Source organism: Ranitomeya imitator, chromosome 3 (assembly GCF_032444005.1).
Source record: "Ranitomeya imitator isolate aRanImi1 chromosome 3, aRanImi1.pri, whole genome shotgun sequence".
Classification (NCBI taxonomy): Eukaryota; Metazoa; Chordata; class Amphibia; order Anura; family Dendrobatidae; genus Ranitomeya; species Ranitomeya imitator.
Window position 1 is genome coordinate 481,553,292 of NC_091284.1, and position 16,331 is coordinate 481,569,622.

At 43.9% G+C, this 16,331-nt stretch overlaps 1 protein-coding gene and 1 long non-coding RNA gene across 2 annotated transcripts in view; one reads left to right on the plus strand and one right to left on the minus strand.

Moving 5' to 3' along the window:
- LOC138670331 (uncharacterized) overlaps positions 1 to 7,751 on the plus strand; it is a 100,068-nt gene extending 92,317 nt beyond the window's left edge. The window contains exon 4 of the long non-coding RNA XR_011319320.1: positions 6,527 to 7,751. This is a non-coding gene — a long non-coding RNA (uncharacterized lncRNA). The remainder of the gene's footprint in view (positions 1 to 6,526) is intronic.
- LIMS1 (LIM zinc finger domain containing 1) overlaps positions 1 to 16,331 on the minus strand; it is a 150,918-nt gene that overhangs the window by 129,526 nt on the left and 5,061 nt on the right. The window lies entirely within an intron of this gene.

Genomic DNA, 16,331 nt, shown 5'->3' on the forward strand with positions numbered 1-16,331 from the left:
AAAAAAAATTCCAAAGTTTGCAAAAACCAAATAAAAAATTGCGTCTCCATTTTTCGTGATCTGGGGTTGGGTGAGGACTTATTTTTGCGTGCTGAGCTGACATTTTTAATGATAACATTTTGGTGCAGATACGATCTTTTGATTGCCCATTATTACATTTTAATGCAATGTCGCAGCGACCAAAAAAAAAGTAATTCTGGCGTTCTGAACTTTTTTCTCGCTACGCCGCTTAGCGATCAAGATAATCCTTTTTTTATTGATAGATCAGGCGATTCTAAAGGCTGCGATATCAAATATGTGTAGGTGTAATTTTTTTTGTTTTATTTTGAATGGGGCAAAAGGGGGGTGATTTGAACTTTTATTTTATTATTTCTTTCATATGTTTAAAAACATTTTTTTTTTTTTTTTTTACTTTTGCCATGCTTCAATAGCCTCCATGGGAAGCTAGAAGCTGGCATAGCATGATCGGCTCTGCTACATAGGAGCGATGCTCAGATCGCCCCTATGTAGCTGAATTACTGCATTGCTATGAGCGCCGACCACAGGGTGGCGCTCACAGCAATCTGGTATCAACAACCATAGAGGTCTGCAGGAGAACTCCGATCATGTGACGGGGGTCACTGATGCGCGCATTTCCGGCAGGATGTCCGTAAGCGCATGCTAAATGCAGCTGTCAAACTCTGACTAACTAGTTAATAGGTGAGGGCGGAACGTGATTCCGCTCGCATCTAGTGCGGGCACATGTCAGCCGTTCAAAACAGCTGACATGTCCCGGCTTTGATGCGGGCTCACCGCCAAAGCCCACATCAAAGCGGGGGCTCTGCCATTGGACCGACTATTCCGTCCGAGGGCAGAAATGGGTTAAATAAAAATCCAGTGAAAAATTCTCTTTAGGCCCCGTTCACATGTCCGTATTTCCAGTACACGTGGTATCTGTTTTATTTTCACGGATACCACACGTACCCATTATAATCTATGGGGCTGCTCACACATCAATGTTTTTATAATACACACGGGGACAAAGACATTTTTTCCAACAGCACCGATGACAAGGGCCAACACAAGTCTATGGATCCGTGAAAAACACGTACAACACACGAATGGCAGCCATGTACAATCCATGTTTAACATGGAAAAGTACAGGAGGAGCTTTGTAATTTATTTCTTTATTCATACCGGAAAAACACAGATAACACACTGGTGGTGAAAACAGACACACTGATGGTGAAAATGGACACACTGATGGTAAAGACTGACACACTGATGGTAAAGACGGACACACTGATGGTGAAAACGGACACACTGATGACACACTGATGGTGAAAACGGACACAGTGATGGTAAAGATGGACACACTGATGGTGAAAACAGACACACTGATGGTGAAAACGGACACACTGATGGTAAAGATGGACACACTGATGGTGAAAACAGACACACTGATGGTGAAAACGGACACACTGATGGTAAAGATGGACACACTGATGGTGAAAACGGACACACTGATTGACACTGATGGTGAAAACAGACACACTGATGGTGAAAACGGACACACTGATGGTAAAGATGGACACACTGATGGTAAAGATGGACACACTGATGGTATAGACGGACATACTGATGGTGAAAACGGACACACTGATGACACACTGATGGTGAAAACGGACACACTGATGGTAAAGATGGACACACTGATGGTAAAGATGGACACACTGATGGTATAGACGGACATACTGATGGTGAAAACGGACACACTGATGGTAAAGATGGACACACTGATGGTAAAGACGGACATACTGATGGTGAAAACGGACACACTGATGACACACTGATGGTGAAAATGGACACGGACCAAACACTGATGGTGAAAATGGACACGGACCAAACACAGACACATGGATGACACACTGATGGAAAACATTGATGACACCAGTAGCGGTTATTCAAGTACGTGTTTTATACTGACGTGTGAAGGAGGCCTTAAGCTGTGTACCTCCTCCATTGCCACGGTTGCACTGATTATGGAACAGCTTTTCTTTTGTGCCCCCCCCCATTCCATAGTTATGCCACCTGGTAATTATATTAAAACTATCCTTTCAATCAACTGGGCGTATAAAGGAGAATACTTACTTTTCCCCCTCTTATTCCGAGAACAAAAACATAGCCACACCCTACAGAAAATTCTTGTGGGATGCCCGCAGTTGCTTGAAGGGAATATTGGCACCAAGATTATTGGATATAACAACAACAACAGCACAGAAGAATAAGAAAAACAGGAGGTAACAAAACAACCACAACAAAAAAATGCAGTGAGAAGTCCTCTTTAGGCCACGTTCAGTAATTGATTTTTTTTTTTTTACTCAGTTTTTATGAGCCAAAACCAGGAGTGGAACAGTCAGAAGAAAAGTGTAATATAGAAATACGTCACCACTTCTGTATTTATCACCCACTCCCGGTTTTGGCTCACAAATACTGATGTAAAAAACTCACCAAAATATTCAAGGTGTGCACGTAGCCAATAGGGTATGATATTTACAGCAATCTCAGACAACGAATTGACCGGAGGTCATATATGCACACCACCGCGCCCCTATTATAAACCCCTGGCAAAAATTATGGAATCACTGGCCTAGAAGGATGTTCATTCAGTTGTTTAATTTTGTAGAAAAAAAGCAGATCACAGACATGACACAAAACTAAAGTCATTACAAATGGCAACTTTCTGGCTTTAAGAAACACTAAAAGAAAATCAAGAACAAAAAATGTGGTAGTCAGTAATGGTTACTTTTTGTAACCTAGTATAGGGGAAAAATTATGGAGTCACTCAATTATGAGGGAAAAAATTATGGAATCATAAAAAAAAACACTCCAACACATCACTAGTATTTTGTTTCACCACATCTGGCTTTTATAACAGCTTGCAGTCTCTGAGGCCTGGACTTAATGAGTGTTACACAGTACTCTTCATCAATCTGGCTCCAACTTTCTGTGATTGCTGTTGCCAGATCAGCTTTGCAGGTTGGAGCCTTGTCATGGACCATTTTCTTCAACTTCCACCAAAGATTTTCAATTGGACTGAGATCAGGACTATTCGCAGGCCATGACATTGACCTTATGTGTCTTTTTTCAAGGAATGTTTTCACAGTTTTTGCTCTATGACAGAATGCATTATCATCTTGAAAAATGATTTCATCATCCCCAAACATCCTTTCAATTTGATGGGATAAGAAAAGTGTCCAAAATATCAACACAAACTTGTGCATTTATTGAAGATGTAATGACAGCCATCTCCCCAGTGCCTTTACCTGACATACAGCCCCATATCATCAATGACTATGGAAATTTGCATGTTCTCTTCAGGCAGTCATCTTTATAAATCTCATTGGAACAGCACCAAATAAAAGTTCCAGCATCATCACCCTGCCCAATGCAGATTCATGATTCATCACTGAATATGACTTTCATCCAGTCATCTCTGTGGAGGGGTAGTAGTCCTGCTGTGATTAGACTTTATTCTAAGTGAGGAAAGGCATTGCTAGGCCCTGGTACACAAGAAATGCCTTATCGTGGCTACCAGGTACACATGAATTGGCCAATTTATGCGCTAAACTTCTCAATTTTTCATATTTCTATTGCAGTAATGCAATTCAATGTCTTCTGGAATCCGGCAGCTGCGTGTGCCACTGTGCGCACTATAAGAGAAATTAACATTCATTTCTCTTTAGCAGTGGGCATAGGTACAGCCGCTGGCTCCTGCCTCCTGTGACCCGCTGCCCCGCCGCTTCTCCTCCCTTGCCGGCCCTTACAACTGACTCGTGTGTAAGTCGAGGGGGGCGTTTTCAGCACAAAATGTGCTGAAAATCTCAGTTTACACACAAGCATATACAGTATTTAGATTAAAAAAAAAAAAAGAAGGCTTCATTGCTGTACAAAAATGCATGCAAAAGACACGCAAAGAAATGCAGAAACATTGCAGAAATTTCTGCAAGCAAATACTCAACGTGCGCACATAGCTAGAGCATGAGCACACTATGGCTTTTTTGAGGCAGAAAAGACAGATGAATTTCAAGCACAAGCACCTTCAGGAAATGTCACGGGGCGGTTTGTTCTGGAGCGTCCTTTTTTTTTTTTTTTTTTCAGCAGGGAAGCTGACGGCGGGGGACGTGACAGACACCGGAATGTAAGTATGTACTGTTTTTTTTTTTTTAACTTTTACAATGGTAACCAGGGTAAACAACGGGTTACTAAGCGCGGCCCTGCGCTTAGTAACCTGATGTTTACCCTGGTTACCCGGGGACTTCGGCATCGTTGGTCGCTGGAGAGCTGTCTGTGTGACAGCTCTCCAGCGACCACACAACGACCTAAACAGCGACGCTGCAGCGATCGGCATCATGTCTATATAGCTGCAGAGTCGCTAAATGTGACGGTACCTTAAGGCATTTAAAGGGGTCTCACACCAGGAATCCCTGCTGAGCAGCTGTTATCTGCTCAGGGTGTGCTGGATATAAGCCATACATGAGGCAAAACAGAGCAGCCCTGTACATAGGGCAGTCCCATTCAAGTAAGTAGAAGATAAAAGGTGCAGTACCTAGGAGTGGCCACTAAACAATTTATGTGGCTCCTCTGTTCTTACTCTGCCTTGCTTATAACCAGCAAGGCCAGAGCAGATAGCAGCTGAGTGGTGAGGGTGTCCTACTCATCTGATATTGGTGACTTAAGCCTACAGTGAAATCATCTATAGGTGCTAAACATAATGTTGCGAATGTAAGAATATACCGATTGGCTGACTGCTTGCACCCAAAAGCCATCTGCAGTGGGCTGCAATCGTACAGTTTGATTCAGAAAACAACGTGGTCATTAGAAATCACGTTGGTAACTTGCCACTCGTAGTCAAAAAAATGTGCCAATACCATTTATTGGTAAGTATATTCCCACAAGCAATGCATAATGTTTTGCACACATTGACCTGTATCAGGTGCGCAATAGTTCAAAGAAAGAATGGGAATCCTGGTAGTGAGTAAGCGCTGTAGGACGGGGTAACGTGACTGCGTGCCTGTGGAAAGCACTTCTGATGAAGGTCAATGAGAGCGAAACATTACGCATTGCCTGTGCACATATACTTACCAGTAAATCGGATTGACACATTTTCTACTTCATAAGGGTGGTGACCCTACATGTGCACCAACAAAATAGAAGCGCCGTGTCGTCTTCTGCATTAATAATCACATTAGTGGTGGACGAGGATTTAGCCATGTGCAGCAGCTTCAGGTATACATACCAACATACATACGATAATTTGATTTTGCCACGTAGACAGCTGAGTCTTGACGACAAGAATGTAAAATAGATATAAGAAAAACAGTAATTCTGCTATTTGTGCCCTATTCTGAACCCATGAGTGCTGTCTGGATGTACGTCTGGCTGATGACTCACTCTGCCAACCACTATAGCTAAACCCAAGCTTTTGTTGGCAGCTTTATTTTGCAGTCAGCAGAAGAATGTGGATATGTGGAACTGCCACAGAAATAATCCAAAACATCTGTCAGCATCACATTTTATGGTCCTTCTGTTTGCACCAAATACTATGTGACATAGACTGATATACCCCAAGACGGGCTTAGCTGAACCGCAGGGTACCTCCTTCACCATTTATTTCATATAGATTTTAAGATCTGTGCTTTTTTTCTTTTTCATAATGTTTTTGATTATGTTCCCATGTACACATTTTTAGCTGCATTTCATAACAGCATTGTGCATGGAATTTGAAGAAAAAGAAATAAGGGTATATGCACACATTCAGTATTTGGTGTAGAAATTTCTGCACCATTTCTGTACCTCTTGGCAGGAAAAAATGCGGCGTAAAATAGGCGCGTTTTTGGTGCAGATTTTTCTCTACTCATTTTAGGTAAACTATTCCAGACCAATTCACTTCAACCTGCTGTTGCATTTGTAATTGTGCATTTTTTAATGAACTCATGTGAATTTTTTTTGTTCAGAATAGTCACTTTTTTCAGACATGAAAATCTTTTTGCACTAAATTTGATCAAATTGCCCTTTTTCCCCCCAAAAAAATGGTTTTATGGTTTCACATGTGTTTTGCATTGGTGACCTTTGTTCATGCTACTGTGGTGGAAGCAAAGGTGAACTTTGAGATCCTGAAAAACGCAGCAAAAAAAAAAAATAAAAATTAATAAAATCCAGCAAAATCTGCTTTTTTGTAAACAGATTCTTTACTGCCAAGAGAGCAGGTTTGTCTGCAGAAAAAAAAAGCAGCAAAAACGCAACGTGTGAACATAGTCATGTGCAGGCCACAACTGTATGTACGTAGACCTTAGGCTATATTCCCTTAATGAATACTTGGGGAGTTTTTGATGTTGAAGAATTTCTGCACCTATTAAGTAAATTAGGTAACATTGTTTGCCCCTTTTTAATATGTCATATTTTAAATAATGCTGCTTTGTTTTTGATACTTCCTACTGATATAGTCATTTGCGGATTACGTGTGTTTTTTTTTTGTTTTCTGCAGCGGAAATGCACTAAAAATGCACATGCGATTTTCTGCACCTAACGCAAGTCTATGGGAAAAATCTGCACGGAAACCTCTGCGGACCCACAAGAGTAACATGTTGCACATGTAAAACCAGCACCGCCAGTCAGTTTATGCCGAGTAAATAACAGTACAGTGGGCACGAGCCTATAAATCCCATCCAATCTGCTGGAACTGCAAAACTGTTTGATGCAGCAAAAATACACAACGACAAAAACTCACCAAAAACTCATTATGGGCACACAGTCTTAGTACCTGGCCATAGCTATTATAATGCCATAAAAAAGATGAATAAGGGCTCATTCAGATGCCTGTGAGTCACAGACATGTTCCCATTATAGTCTATGGGGTTGTTTACATGGTCTGGAAAAAAAAACAAGTCTGATGATGATCAGAAACAAGCCTAGGAGTCTGTGAAAATCCCGGACAGCACACTTATGACTTCTCTATGCCGTCCGTGTGATTAGCACTGCAATGGGTAGAAGCTTTGTCATTCCTTTAAATTCCCATAGGTGAAAATCACTGATGGTAATACCCGACACCGTGACCAAACACTGGAGAACAACAGTCCGGAATTTTTACGTATGATAAAACTCACAGAGGTCTGAATGTGGGATGGGAATCCAGCCTTAGGCCACGTTCACACATTCAGTTTTTTACCCCAGTATTTGTAAGCCAAAACCAGCAGTGGAGATGTGTCTCGGTTACACTTTTCCTCCGATTGTTCCACTCCTGGCTTTGGCTTACACATACTGATGTAAAATACTGACCAAAGTATGAACACGGTCTTACAAATATTTTCCAACTGGACAGCCATTTCTCCAGCGTCAGCACAATAACTGCATTGCAGTCCAAGCTCAGATTTGTTGATTAATAATTCAGGTTTAGTCATTTCTTTCATCTTTTTATTGAACTGCTAAAAAAAACCAAAACATTGATTTTTGTTCCTAAAATCTCCGGACGCCCTTGAATAAAAGGGCATAAACCAGCATCACTGTCCTCAGAAACTGCTCTCTGCTAATTACCGGAATTCTCTCCATTCTCCGAGCAGGGGGGAGTTCTCCAACCACATGAAATGCAATTCAAGCAGAAAAGGACCAAGTCAGACGGCAGATGGGAATCGTCACAGTAGCCATCAGCACTTGTGACAGTCTATCATGCACTTTCTAGATTATGCCAGCACAATAAAGCCATATTCACAAGCAGTGATTTTGCTGTTTTCTTCCCTGCAGAAAAGAAGCTGATTTTTCCAGTATTGTGAAAAGCGTTGATATGTCTGAATCTCATGCACATGCTTGCTTTTTAATCTGGGCTGAATTTGAGAACTGAGGCGTTCTTGAAGTCTGAACATTTCAGTTCTTTCAGCATTTTTTTTCACCCACAAAAAGCATGAGAAACTGCAAACACACTTCAATCAGGTTTTGCTGTACTTTTGATGGATAAAGCTAAGTTTATTATACATGTACTGTTACATGTCAAACATAATCCTCAGCAATATATATTATACATTTTTATAGCGCCATTTAATCCATGGCGGTTTACATGTGAATACGGGGCAAATATAGACAAATACATTAAACATGAGCAAAAAACAAGGCACATGGGTACATAAGGAGGGAGGACCCTGCCAACAAGGGCTCACAGTCTGCAGGGGATGGGTGAGGATACACTAGGAGAGGGCAGGGATGGTTATGCGGCGGTTCAGTATGTTGAGGATCACTGCAGGCTGTAGGTCTGTCGGAAGAGGTGAGTCTTCAGGTTCTTTTTGAAGGTTTCTGTGGTAGGCGAGAGTCTGATGTGTTGGGGTAGAGAGTTCCAGAGTATGGGGGAAGCACGGGAGAAGTCTTGGATGCGGTTGTGAGAAGAAGAGATGAGGGGGGAGTAGAGGAGGAGATCTTGAGAGGGTCGGAGGTTGCATGTAACTAAGAATCGGAAGACCATGTCACAGATGTATGGAGGAGACAAGTTGTGGATGGCTTTGTATGTAATTGTGAGGGTTTTGAACTGGAGTCTCTGGGCGATAGGAAGCCGGTGAAGGGCTTGGCATAGGGGAGAGGCTGGGGAATAGCGGAGAGACAGGTAGATTAGGCGGGCAGCAGAGTGTAGGATGGATTGGAGTGGTGCCAGAGGGGAGTCCAGAGAGTAGGAGGTTGCAGTAGTCAAGGCGGGAGATAAGGGCATGCACTAGTGTTTTTGTGGTGTCGCGGTCAAGGAATGCGCGGATCCGGGAAATATTTGAGTTTGAGACAGCAGGAGGAGGCAAGAGCTTGGATATGTGGCTTGAAAGAGAGGGCAGAGCCGAGGATCACCCCGAGGCACCAAGCATGCGGGACTGGGGAAAGTGAGCAGCCATTGACATTGATGGATAGGTCTGGTGGAGGGGTAGAGTGAGATGGGGGAAAAGATGATGAATTCTGTTTTGTCCATGTTCAGTTGTAGAAAGCGAGCAGAAAAAGCCGGATTACTTACCGGTAATGCTCTTTTAATGAGTCCACAACAGCACCCACTTTAAGTGAGAGGGTGCTGTCGTGGCAAAGGGTAAAAAAGGCTGAAATAGCAGACAGTATGGGATTTTGGTAAGGAGGTGAGGTCAGGTTCGGATAGGTAGATCTGCGTGTCATCGGAGTAGAGATGATACTGCATACCGTAGGATTCTATGAGCTGTCCAAGGCCTAAGGTGTAGATGGAGAAGAGTAGGGGTCCTAGAACAGAGCCTTGAGGAACACCAACTGACAAGGGGCGAAGTGAGGAGGTGGTGAGGGGGAGGGAGACACTAAATGTTTGGTCTGTATTTATATAAAAAAAAAAAAAACAGGTTCCTCGCATCATGTTCTCATTCACTTTATGCAGTTAATAGCCCTCTGTGTCTGTACTGCTACATACTTAGGCAGTTAACTGGTTCATGCAGCTTTACATGAACACCTGAGCCTTACACTATGGCCGGTCCGAATAACTAAAGCAATTGTTACCATCCACCTCTCGTGTCTCCCCTTTTCCTCATAGTTTGTAAGCTTGCGAGCAGGGCCCTCATTCCTCCTGGTATCTGTTTTGAACTGTATTTCTGTTATGCTGTAATGTCTATTGTCTGTACAATTCCCCTCTATAATTTGTAAAGCGCTGCGGAATATGTTGGCGCTATATAAATAAAAAATTATTATTATTATTATTATTATTATAAGACGAGATCCAGGATAGGGCCAAGTCTGTGATGCCAAGAGATGAGAGGACCTGTAGCAGAAGGGAGTGGTCCACAGTGTCGAAGGCAGAAGACAGCTCCAGGAGAAGGAGGACAGAGTAGTGTCGCTTGCTCCTGGCAGTTAGTAGGTCATTGCTGACTTTAGTTAGGGCAGTTTCAGTTGAGTGATGGGGACCGATCTGTAACCGATCAGAGAGGGAGCAGGTGGACAGTTCAAGATGGACGTGTTGCTTCAGTAATTTGGAGGCATAAGGGAGAAGAGATATAGGGCGATAGCTAGACACAGAGGATGGGTCGAGGGAGGGCTTTTTAAGGATAGGTGTGATCTTGGCATGCTTGAAGGATGAGGGGAAGACACCTGTTGTGAGTGAGAGGTTGAAGAGGTGGGTAAGGGTTGGGATAAAGACCGTGGAAAGGTTAGGGATGAACTGGGATGGGAGCGGGTCAAGCGTGCAGGTGGTGAGGTGTGATCTTGACAGGAGGGTATAGATATATATATTCTCATATTGAGGCTTATGCGTACAATTATTGGGATGTTTAAAGGGAACCTGTCACCAGGTTTGGCCGATATAAGATAAGGCCATTGCCTTTCAGGGCTTATCTACAGCATTCTATAATGCTGTAGATAAGGCCCCAATCCGACCTGAAAGATAAGAAAAATAAGTTTCTCTTTGGTCCATTATATTATTTTTGCTTTTGATCTATCTTGGTAGAGCTGCCGTCTATTGAACGCAGGTGAATCTGCATGTGTTCACTGAACCGTGTGGAATCACCGCGTTGAATACACTGTACGGGTGAAATTTATCTTGAGGAGGTTCGCGTCTCCGCAAGAGAAATTGACATGCTGCCGTCTGGAGAGACGCGCTGCATGTCTGTCTCCACAGCTGAACTGCGTGCGTCTGTGCATGCATAGTGAGCATGTGATTTCTTGAAATCCCGTCAACTATGCAATATTATCTGGCTGCTGCAGGTTGGATACTACACAAGTACGCAGCATCCAACCTGCAGTGCTCACTAATCGTGTAACATGCCCTTAGGGCTCATGCAGACGTCCATGCACATCAGTCCGAACACGGACTGGCCATGGGTCTCCTGACCCGAGCATGACCTTTTAATATAACACGGATTTCTAGTAGGTTGTCATGCTTGGGCCGGGAGAGCTGTGGTCAGTCTGGCATTGTGGACCGATCTCGGACCCATCTGACGGACGGACGTATGGACGAGCCATAAGGAGGCATTTACACACAGCAGCCATAATAAAGCCACTGATAAGTACAGCAGACCCGGGCTGCCGTGGTCTTTTCTCAACCACTTCGTTTTAGGCTGCACTCACATAAAATTATGTTCACACACGGCAAATACTTTTGCGAGTTACAGGAGAAAAATCTGCAGTGTATTACAGAAGCAGAAAAGTGGGTAAGATTTTACAAAATTAATGTAAAAAAAATTTGCGGTGGAAATTGCATGTTATTTTATACTATGGATTTTCACAAAGGATTTGCGATTCATAAGAAAACAAATGAAAACTGGCAAATCCACATCAAAGTCCACAATAAAAATGTGGATTTTGCTGCAAATCTTTGGCTAAATCAGCAGAAAAAAACCTCACATATGCAAATACGGTCTTAGAAAGCCATTTCCATCTACAGTAAGTATTTTGCTCTCCTGGAAAGGATCACGCCGGAGGAACCAGAGCCAAGTCATTTTAACTTTGGACTGGAGTCAATGAAACACTCCCTGAAAACATCTGCTGTAAGGAGTCATCTACTTCAGCTAATGAGCCGTCGCTCCGCTGGATAGTGCCAGCACTTTATATTGGGCACTGCTTGACAAGAAAAAGCTTGCTACAAAATGTGATCCCACACTGAAAGGGCAGTCTCACACGTCCAGATAATTCCATACCCGTGCGTTTATGTGGCACATCAGTGTGGCACACGTGTGCCGCCCGTGTGCCGACTGGGTACCACACGGAGCGTGCAGAATACAGCGCTAGAGATAAGCGCTGTCCCCTGCATCTGGTGCTGAAGCCGCGATTCATATCTTCTTTCCAGCAGTGTTCGCTGGAGAGAAGATATGAATAATCCTTTTTTTTTTGTTTTTCTCGTGTTTAAAATAAAGATCCCTGTCCCCACCCCCCTCCTACCCCCTGTGAGCCCGCCCGCTGTTAATAAAATACTCACCCGGCTCCCTCGCAGTGTCCTGTCCTCGCCACAGCTTCTACTGTATGCGGTCACGTGGGGCCGCCCATTACAGTCATGAATGTGTGGCTCCACCCCTATGGGAAACTGTCATCTCACGTACCGGAGCCACTGACGTGTGAAACCGGCCAAAGGAAAGCGGAGCAGCATCTATTAGGTGCTATGGATATCAGGAGGGACTGATCGCACAAGGCCTTGCCGCTCCCACAACAACAATACAGATGTCATCTTCACATCCTTCATAGTTGCTTGGAAGATACATCACACACAATAAGCATTTTTAATGGCATTATTTATTTCTCAGATGGTTTTCAAATACTATATGGGGTAAGCACAAGAAAAAAAATTCTAAAGCATACAGTTTCTTTTAAGAAAAAACTATGTGCAATATAGGGGGAGGGAGAGTTGAAGGAAAAAGAAAACAAAACAACTTGTATGGTCCCTGCCCTTAGGGTACCGTCACACAGTGGCACTTTGATCGCTAGGACGGAACGATCTGTGACGTTCCAGCGATATCGTTATGATCTCGCTGTGTCTGACATGCTACTGCGATCAGGGACCCCGCTGAGAATCGTACGTCGTAGCAGATCGTCTGAAACGTTATTTCGTCGCTGGATCTCCCGCTGACATCGCTGAATCGGCGTGTGTGATGCCGATTCAGCGATGTCTTCACTGGTAACCAGGGTAAACATCGGGTTACTAAGCGCAGGGCCGCGCTTAGTAACCCGATGTTTACCCTGGTTACCAGCGTAAATGTTAAAAAAACAAACACTACATACTTACCTTCAGCTGTCTGTCCCCGGCGCTCTGCTTCTCTGCACTCCTCCTGCATCCTGTGTCAGCGCCGGCCGGAAAGCAGAGCGGTGACGTCACCGCTCTGCTTTCCGGCTGACCGGCGCTGACAGTGCAGAGGAAAGCACAGCGCCGGAGGACAGACACGGAATGTAAGTATGTAGTGTTTGTTTTTTTTACGTTTACGCTGGTAACCAGGGTAAACATCGGGTTACTAAGCGCGGCCCTGCGCTTAGTAACCCGATGTTTACCCTGGTTACCGGGGACCTCGGGATCGTTGGTCGCTGGAGAGCGGTCTGTGTGACAGCTCTCCAGCGACCAAACAGCGACGCTGCAGCGATCGACATCGTTGTCGTATCGCTGCAGCGTCGTTTCAGTGTGACGGTACCCTTAAACTAGAAAAATTAGATGGCCAGTGCACTTGTGTTATCTTTAGACCACTTGAAATTCAGGGTGACAGGAGCTGCTCCTCACTGCTCCCACCTCCAGTCTGGGGCATTAGTTGACACAGCAGTGTGAAGCTGTGCACTGTGAGTAACAGCCATTCTAAGAGGGGGAATTGCCCCCCACCTGGGCTTCTAGTAGCAGCCAGTCCTTCATAACAGGGCTACTAGCAGGAGGCAGGCCTCACACCCACACCTCAGACTGCAGGAAGGGAGACAGGGGGCTGGCAGCTACTAGAGGCCTGGGAGGGAGTGTGAGGCCATGCCCCCTCCTACTAATGACGGGGAGACATTATAAGGGGGCTGGAGTGACAGGAGCTGCTTTTCACTGCACTGCTCAACTCTCTGTCTGGGACACTACAGCATTGTTCAGCTCCATACTGTTATCAGCCACTGCTCTGATCACTGCTGTTTCTCTGCATAGACCAGTGGCCGCTGCCAGCCCCCCTCTTCTCAGGCTGGGGGGAGCTTCACATTGCTGTGTAACTTATCTCAGACAGGAGGGGGGGAACAGTGATGAGCAGCTCCTGTCACACTGAATTACAAGTATTCCAAAGATAATAGAAGTGCACGGACTATCTCATCTTTATAGTGTATGAGGGCACAAGAACAAACATTTTATTTTTTTTTATCTCCCCAGAGTGCCCCTTTAAATCACTGTTAAATCATTCTGGGCTTATGAATCTAGTGGGCGGTCCCATCAGTGATTGACAGTTATCTCCGAGCACACTGATACAAGTACGGCTACCAGTTACTGATTAGTAACGCTCACTTGACTGAAAAGCTGAGAATGAATAGAGATTTAAAAAGTGATAAATGATTTTTCAATCCAGCACAGCAAATTAAAACACAAAAATTATTTATTGTGACGCCATAAAAATAATGGCATGGGCATAGAAAATATGTGTTTTGAGTCTAACTGACTCTTAATTATAGATCAAGATTTAAAAGAATAATACACAAATTAAACGGAATCTTTTCCCACAAAACTATAATGTTCCACTCCTCCTATTCTAGAACACCCTGCATTTACAATGTGACAGGTACAGCTCCAGAACTGAGCAGTTCAGGTCATCACCAGGAACAGTTGACAATTGGGGGTCCCAGGTGTCGCACCCCTATCAATCAGACATTGATGACCTATTATCAGCGTTAAATGTGCTTGTCCGCACAGTAGTTTTTGTTGCATTTTTGTCATGGTATGAGGTCTCTATTGCATGCTGATAAAGCATCAAGTTTTGGCACAAAAAAAAAAAAAAAAAACACGGCAAAACCTGATACGTGTTCCTTCAGCATTTTTTTTTTTACCCCTCATTACTTTCAAGGGCGGCATGGTGGCTCAGTGGTCAGCACTGCAGCCTTGCAGCGCTGGAGTCCCGAGTTCAAATCCCACCAAGCACAAAATCTGCAAGGAGTTTGTATGTTCTCCCCGTGTTTGTGTGGGTTTCCTCCGGGTACTCCGGTTTCCCCCCACATTCCAAAGACATACTGATAGGGAATTTAAATTTTGAGCCCCATCGGGGACAGCGATGATAATGTGCACACACTAAAGCGCTGCGGAATATATTAGTGCTATATAAAAATAAAGATTATTATTATTTCAAGGGGGGCTGCAGCCCTCAAAAATAGAGGGGGTCCCCACGCGGTTTTAAAAAAAAAATATTTTCTAAAAAGCGGCATTTTTGACAACCAGCCAAGCTAAAGCTGGTATTCTCAGGCTGGTAAGTGGCAATGGATATTGACCCCCCAGCCTAAAAATAGCAGCCGGCCAGAAAAGGCACATCTATTAGATGTGCCTAATGTGGCACTTTGCCTGGCTCTTTCCACTTGCCCTGTAGCGGTGACAAGTGGGGTTCATATTTGTGGGGTTGATGTCACATTTGTATTGACAGGTGACATCAAGCCCACGACTTGGTAATAGAAAGGTGTCTATAAGACACCCATCCATTACACTAATTCTACAGTTATATGGTAAATAAAGACACAACAAGAATAGTCTTTTATTAGAAATAAAATAAAACACACTTTACCATTTTTATTTAAAAATAAACAGTTATGCTCACATAACACCTCATTCCACTGAATCCCTAGTCTCCTGTAAGTAAAGAAAAATAAAAAACAACAATATCCCTCACCGCTCTGTCATTCTGTCCCACGCCATAATCCATGTCTGGGGGATAAATAGTTTTCAACCTGGATGGTGCCAAGATGTGACTGTCCAGGCTGAGATCCACTGGTGACTGAACTGCCTCAGTGACTAGCAGCGATGTTACTGAGGCTGCGTCCCCAGCCGGGCTGAACTGCGGTGACCTCGTTGAGATCCCAGCTAGCACCGTGAGAAACTGCGGTGACCTAATCACTGACTTTTTTCCACGGTGCAGAGGTCACCGCAGTTCAGCCTAGCTGGGAATGCAGCCTCAGTGACCAACGGTAACCTCGAAGATGTCATCGATGGTCAATGATTCTACTCTCGCACAAGCTCATTCACCAGTGGTTCTTCAGCCTGGACGGTCGCATCTTGGCACCGTCCAGGTTGAAAAATATTTATCCCCCAGGCATGGATTACGGTGTGGGACAGACAGGTGAGGGATATTGTTGTTTTTTTTTTATTATTACAGGAGATAAGGGATTCAGTGGAATTCGGCATTATTTTTAAATAAAAATGGAAAAGTGTGGTTTGTTTTATTTCTAATAAAAGACTTTATTCTGGCTGTATCTTTATTTACCATACAACTATAGTATTAGTAATGGATAGGTGTCATATAGACGCCTCACGATTACTAATCCGTGGGCTTGATGTCACCGGACAATACAAAGGTGATATCAACCCCACAAATATGAACCTCACTTGCCATCGGTACATGGCAAGTGGGGAGAGTCGGGCAAAGTGTCAGAATTGGCACATCTAATAGATGTGCCTTTTTCTGGGTGGTCCCAAGAATAAACAGTCGCACTCAAAATTCCTTTAGATTGCAAAGAATGTGGCTTTTTTATTTTCAAAACACCAAAATTAAACGATTCACCGCAGTGGTATAAGGTAACGTTTCGACCCGCTGGGTCTTTATCAAACCTTACTCATAGTAAAGAAACAAGGAGAGGTGATGTTCCCATGTGGAGTACTGGAGTCCCGTTAGGGGCTACTTGTTTGCTGCATC